Consider the following 7,631-nt stretch of genomic DNA (forward strand, 5'->3'; position numbering starts at 1 on the left):
CAATTTGATTGATATTTATATTAATATAATTATTATTTGTGTTGAGAGCTGTGCTGCCGAGCGTACTAGCTATAAGTTATATAATACTTATTTCAATGTTAAAAATACTATATGTGAATATGTAAATAAATTTATTAGTTACTAAATCTTTTATTTTATTTTCACTCTCCAGCTTACCACAAAGTTAATTAAAACTTTTTATCTATTATACCTTGTTAGTCTGTTAGTTAGTTACCTATATTGAGTAGTCTATACTATAAAAATATATGATATTAAAAACGTAAAAGTAAGCCTATGTTTGTTTGTTTGTTTGTTTGGCAACTAGTGTACTTATCTTGATGACACGCCTTTGAAAACATAATGGAGAACTCATGGAGTTTTTCTAACAATTTTTTCCTTCACCGGTAAAAAAATGCTATTTAATTACTATAAAACTCATACAAATCCGAAAAGTTAAAAGTTATTTCTGAGAATCGAAATCGGTCTCCTGGAAATAGTTTGTTGTGGGCTCTTCTTAGACCAGGGAGCGTTTGGAACTCGTAGCTCTAGGTTTAAATTGGCGAACGAAGTTCATCATCCCCTTACAATGATGTAAACATATATGCATGAACGCTTCACGCCCGTGATACTCCTACATGAATAAAGAAATTTTGAATTTGAATTTGAATTTAGAGGCTGAGGAACTTTTTGAACTTTTTGATTTGAATTTAGGACTACTGGTATATTACTGGTATCAAACCTACGATAAAATAATTTAAGCGTACAAGAAATAACGTGAAATCCGGGAACGTCATTTTAACTTTGATTATGAACGGCACATCAAAGACACGGATATCTCGGAAGACTAAAATATACGGACTCAACTCATAAAAATGTAAAGTAGAATCTACTCTTTCCCGCTGAGCTGTCTTCGCTAACCTGAGGATGCCCCGAGGATATAAACCGAATGTTTATGTAAAAGATATGGTGTATTAAGCACTGAATAAAGTGGCTCAATGTTAGTAGGTACGATATAAATGGAAACTCAGGTAGAGGACTATATCCTATTTATTTACTAAGCATTTTTTTACCCCCTATGCATATATGACGCGGTGATATAAGTTTGACTTGTTGTGTGTGAGTGTTTGTCTGTGGCATCTTATTTCCCGAACGGAAGAACCGATATTGATTTTGTGTTTTTCAGTTTGAAAGGTGCATTCGTCGGGAATGTTCTTAGTTATTTTTGATAAAAAATTGCCACACGATGGCGGATTACATGTTTTTACAACTCTCTCAGTGTAGGTATCAAATAATATGGATGGACTAGTAGAATACTATGCATTATGACAAATTTGAAATTCAAGATGGCCGCCACCACAAAATGACAAATTACATATTTTTTCATAACTCAAACGAAAGTGCTTGACTAGTAGAATAATGTAAACTATATTGAGTCAGGGCTTTTTTCATATTTAATGCAAAGGAATAATATTATACTTACATATCACCTAGTACTTATCTCCCTCTGCTGCAAACACACTTATCTTACAGAAGAGAGAGGTGGTTTACTCCAGGATGGCGGGCTTAAACGTTTACCACCACATGTTGCGTGACAATAAACGGGACCGATGACTAAACCATGAAAGTGGACTTGTTACTCCGCTATTAAGAATTTACAGTGGAAATAAGACCAGTGAAAAATAAGAGCAGAAAATGGTTTTATCACATTACAATTTTGTTCACCTCATTGACTCAGCGGTGAACGCAGTGGTTTAAAATGGGAGGTCCCGGGTTTCCCGTGTCCCAGTCTCGGTAGGGCAATTTAGGAATGTATAAAAATTATAAATTCCAATGTACCAGGCCTTGGTGACTAATTGATGACCCTACCGACAAAGACGTGCCGCCAAGCGAGTTGGCTTTCTGGTACGATATCGCGTTGAAACCGATTAGGGTATTTGTTTTGTATAACATCCCCCCTAACAGGTTAGAATTTTAGACTGTATCATCAACACAAGGTGAAATAAATAAATAAAATTAAACTTATAAATCGTAGATTTTAAAACATTCTCCCTTTTCACAGTTGGTTTAAAAGTGCTGAATACGAGTGTAAAATTATGGAACCGACTCGACTCATAAAAATGTAAAGTAGAATCTAGATTTTCCCGCTGAGCTGTCTTCGCTAACCTGGTGATACGAACCGAATGTTTATGTAAAAGATATGGTATATTACACACTGGATAAAGCGGGGAAGGATTTTAATCATGTCCTTTATGAGCTTGTTGATGTTTTACCATTAGTTTCTATGAGTCATCGTACCGTAACACTGAATAGCTTATCGGCAGGTCTTTGCCTATAGTAGGGTATACCCTAGACACGGCTTTAGAGTCTCAGAACTGACCGGTACAGATAAAATTTAGAAATAATAAATTCCCATATTGCCCCACAAGACCACAGCGTTCGCCACTACGCCAGTTTTTTTGTTTTTTTTTGTTTTAAATATACTACGACAATACACACATCGCGATTAAGCCTCAAAGAAAGCATAGCTTATGTTATGGGTACTAAGATGACTGATGAATATTTTTTGAATAATATACAAAAATACATATAATATTTACAGATAAACAGTCAGGCATCAAAAACATTTTTGTTCATCACACAAGATTTTTCAGTTGTGGAACCCACAGCCTTGGACTCAGAAAGAAGGGTCTCTGCCCACTGCGCTATTCGGCCGCCGAAGGTCGTGGTAACAACAAGACTGTTGAAACACAATTACGAGTACATCGTACAGGTTCTCTGCTTTTAAATTGAACGTAATATTCATTGTATCTATCCAAAATTTGACAGGTCTCCAAAAATTGGAAACCCACAGAAACTTATAAAGCCGCTCGAAATAATGGAGTCACGAACTCGAGCGGCTCAATCTCCTGATAGCCGGTATCGCTGTTTTGTTTGTCTGTTTGTCTGGCAGGGCGCCAGCGTGAACCGATCCCGCACTAATGGGCCCCACTCCAGATATTGAGTTTGTTCAGGGTATTTCGTTGAATTGCTTTAAACGGTTTGGTGACATAACTCAACTATTGAGTAACTACGTACAGTTCTTTATTTATTAAGGCTTTTATTTTTAACAAGGATTAACATAAGCTTTTAGTCCTTTGGTACTTCATAAATTATAGGGTTACTTTAACAAGTTTTTTCATAAATTTAAGTGCTGTTAAATGAGTTACAGCACAAACATACATAAGGCGGTGATGGCCCAGTGGATTGGACTTCGGCTTCACTTTCGTGGGGCCGTGTTCGAATGCCAGCAAGTACCGCTAACTTTTCTAAGCCATGTGCTTTTTAAATTTATTTGAAAATAAGTTTTTAAACGTCAAGTCTCTCTGTTTGTCGTTACCGTACCACAGGTTCGGAAAGCAGATTTTACCGAGAAGAAGCTAGCAAGAAACTCAGCAGTTGCTATTTATTTATCTTTCAAGAGATGAAAGCGGAGCCGGATGCTTCCAAACAACCTAGTCATTAAGAAATTAATCAATTGTATAGGAACCTCGCTATAAATAATGTGTTATAACATATTCTTTAAACTTATTCGTTGGTGGGTCTGAAATTACCTTAGGAATCATATTATAAAAGCGTTTACCCAATCTACTATGACTTCTGTACCTTTCGCAGACGATATGCAGATGACACTAATTTATGTCCATTTCTTGTAAGTCGACTTGTATCTTTTGTTTCATCGGTGAAGGAAACCGAGTTCTCCATAATGTTCTCAAAGGCGTGTGGAATCCACCAATCCGCATTGAGCCAGCATGGTGGACTACGGTCTAAACCTAAAATGTGGGAGGAGATCCGTGCCCTGTAGTAGGACAGTAATGGGTTGATATGATGATGATGATGAGAACTTAAACTAATCTAGTTCTTCACAACAAAAAAATATTTTCTTCTATATATTTATAACTAAAGACTACCCGTTTTATACAATGCAGTAAAATTTACGAGATAGATTAAAAATAAAAATTTACCTCGAACGAAATTCTTTATGAATCTTTTCTTAATGCGAAAGTATGAATGGAGGTTTGTTAGTCAATTTGCCAGAACGGCTGAACGATTTTGGATAAAATTATGCACAGAGATAGCTTGTTCTCGAAAAGCACATAAGCTACTGGGAGCTACTGGGACCTGTTATAGCTCCCGTGGGATATATGGTTTTGTTTTTCCAAGAGCAAGTCATCTATGTGTCATCAGATATCCCAGAATAAACGAGTAAATTATAATAAGAATGATTTAGCCCGTAGCCCACAACGCTGGCCACGTAGATATCGAACGCCATTGAGAACGTTATAGAGAACTCTCAGGCATGCAGGTTTCCTCACGATGTATTTCCTCACTGTTAAGGCAACTGATTTTAATGGCTTGAATTGAAAAAGACACATAACTCGGAAAAGTTAGTGGTACGGGGTTCGAACTCGATCTCCCCGCATCAAACCGAAATCCTTACCACTAGGCTATCACCGCTTCGTTACTATGAATTACAAATGTAAAAGTCATTACATGACCTTATTTTTGTTATTTTCCCCACATAATATACTTGAAAATTATTTTTGAGACGAAAATAATAATAAAACAAAGAGACAGTCAAACCCTCGAGTGTTTCTTTAAGAAATTCTGATTTTCCATTACGAACCCAAATTTATGCAAAAATAAATTATTTACAGTATCGTTTTAAACAGCCATTGCGAGCTGGAATACAAATCTGTGCCAAATACAGAACAAAATGAAGTCGTTCCGAACGATTTGTCGTCGAAAATGTAAAATACACCTCCAACTAAAAAACTTTGCACTGCCTTAATACAATCCAGGATAACTTCAGATCCGATTCTCTTATTCAATTTTAAAAAATAAAGTTTCAGCAATAGCAACCTTAACAAGTAATAAAAAGGTACAAAATCGTTTGACCGCGCTACAATTTAGCTCGTCTTCGAGAATCAATCTTTGCCAATTTTATGTGCGTTTGATATAGTTCTTATTTCAATAGCGTAAGGATTATTTTCGGTTGAGTTTATTATAAGCAGGGTCGTTATTTCTCAAGGAGGAGAAGGGTCCTACAATAAAGCAACGAATTGGAGCGAAGCCAGGAGTAAGTGTACTAGTCAGCGACCCAAGCTTGTTATAAGGATAAGGTGAATTTATACCTACTGGCCTGTGGTCATTATCTATGGGCCTGATAAAACTTAGAGCAACTCAGCAACCGATGCAGAGAGCTAAGCTAAAAAAAACGTATGTTTTAAGAGTTTATGATGTATGGCAAATACTAGCCGTCAAGCAATTAACCTTTCCGGTACGATATATATATATATATATATATATGTATATATATATGTGCGTAAACACCGATAAGTGTTTTGGTTCTAAAAAAGTAAGCCGGCTCTGTTTGTTGTGGTCTCTTCCTAGACCAGGGCGCGTTTGGAACTCTCCTAGCTTTAGGATTTAGTTAAAGAACGTAATAATCACTATCACCTCACATAATATAAACATATTATATAAAATATCGCTTCATAAGGGCATTAGAGATACCTACATGAATTTAAAATTTGAATGTAAGGTAGGCCCGCTACTATCTTAAACAGCAACATAACTTACCAACAGGTAAGATTTTAGTCAGGAGCTTACCAAAGCCAAGATTTTAGTTAAAAACTTACCAACAGGTAAAATTTTAGTCAAAAGCTTACCAATAGGTAAGATTGTAGTCAAGTGCTTACCAAGAGGTAAGATTGAAGAGCTAACTTGTAGTGGAATAAGAAAACCCCTGAATACACGATCTTGAAACACAATGGGCATGACATAGGTACCTACATACTCAAAGAAAAGTTAGATCAGATACCCATCGAATGAATTGAAATTCACTTCCTTTAACGGAAGATATTTTTCAGTATGCAAATAAATCAAAACGGTCCACTAGTTTCTTCATAAAAGGTCGTTCAATCCGAAAAGGGCCAAAGCTGTAGCGAAAAAAACCTTCGGAGCAAATCCCAATATATTCATTGAAATAGCTAATAAAATTGCCATCGGCCTACTCTATTCACATATCATTTGATCGGTCCGCAAAAGTTCCTTTATAAAGGAATCTATTATGATCATTCTATTTCTATTTATACAAATTACATTTATTTTATTGGATATACAACGTGTAAATAAAAACATAATAAAATACTTCAGAGTCTATAGAGTTACATAATGTACTGTCTCTGAGACGTATCTGTGAAACCGAAAACCTAATAGTTTGCGAGTAAACAACAATCAGATACAGCCCTAACATCACATGCAAAATTAAATTAAAGTTACTCCTAAAACTCTTTTAGGTACGCGTCGCGCAGTGTAGGTACTATGCGCGTGTCGTTCTTTTATCTTCAATAGGGTTGTAATACGTAAACCCTTAGAATATTTTGGATTCCTTTTAAATATAACTAGAAAACATACAAAACTTAATAACGACAAAAAAGGACACCGATATATTATTTAAATTATTATTTATATTATTTTATTTTATTACTTTTTAAATAGAAAAATAAATATTCTTCGTTTTGATTTAATATTTTTAACAGGGTGACTCCTTATGAAATATACTTATGCATCTTTAAACATTATTTCGTAAATCGGTTATATATTGTATAAAGTATAACTCTTATTAACTATTAGAAAACCATTTTAACTGCCGTTATCATAATTCATCAATAGCACTGTCCACTGCTGGACTAAAGGCCTCTCACCATGGGAGGTTCTGTACATAAATGTATGTGTGATGGTATTTGAATAACTATGGTAACCAAACAATAGTTATGATAACGTGACGGCAGAGCACGTTTACATTTATCACCAGCCCTCCTCTTTCCGCGGGTGTTACAACGATGAGGCGACTAAAGGAATATAATGGAGAACAGAAACAGCCAAGTTGTAGTTGTGTCATTTATAACAAATGGCAAGAACTACTGAAGGTCAATATTTTTGTTTGTGTATTTATATATGATTGACCATTTAAAAGCGAAGCAGAAGTGGGTGAGGCTTTGGCTTCCACTTACTGGTAACCAAGCCCCCCCCCCCCACGCACCTCTAAGTATTCGGAGTTGTTTGTTTTTAATTTCGAAGGAAAACATCGTAAGGATACCAGAGTGCCTGAGAGCCTCTCCATAACGTTCCCAAAAGACGTGTGAAGCATTTAGCCCGCGTGATGGACTACCACCTAAGCCCTTCATTTTCCGATAATGGGTTCACAGTGATAATAATGAGTAATTGAAAACCTTGGTTCTATTAAATAAGACGGCCGATTGGCGCAGTTTGGAGCGACTTTGCTTTCTGAGTCCGAGGCGATGGATTCGATTTCCATAACTGGAAAATGTTTGTGCGATGAACATGAAACTTATTCAGTTTCTAGGTGTACATCTGCATCTGCTTTTATGAATAATATTAGGTATATTATTCATAAAAATGTTCATCAGCCATCTTAGTACCAATAACAGAAGCTACGCTTACTTTGGGGCTACACTGCGATGTGGGTATTGTCGTAGTTTATTTATTTATTTAAAAATCGGTTTAACGGTTTTAGAATTTACACATTACATTTTATATAACAAAATGTCAGTTATAAAAATAAAGAT

The sequence above is a fragment of the Pararge aegeria genome, chromosome 24 (assembly GCF_905163445.1).
Source record: "Pararge aegeria chromosome 24, ilParAegt1.1, whole genome shotgun sequence".
NCBI lineage: Eukaryota > Metazoa > Arthropoda > Insecta > Lepidoptera > Nymphalidae > Pararge > Pararge aegeria.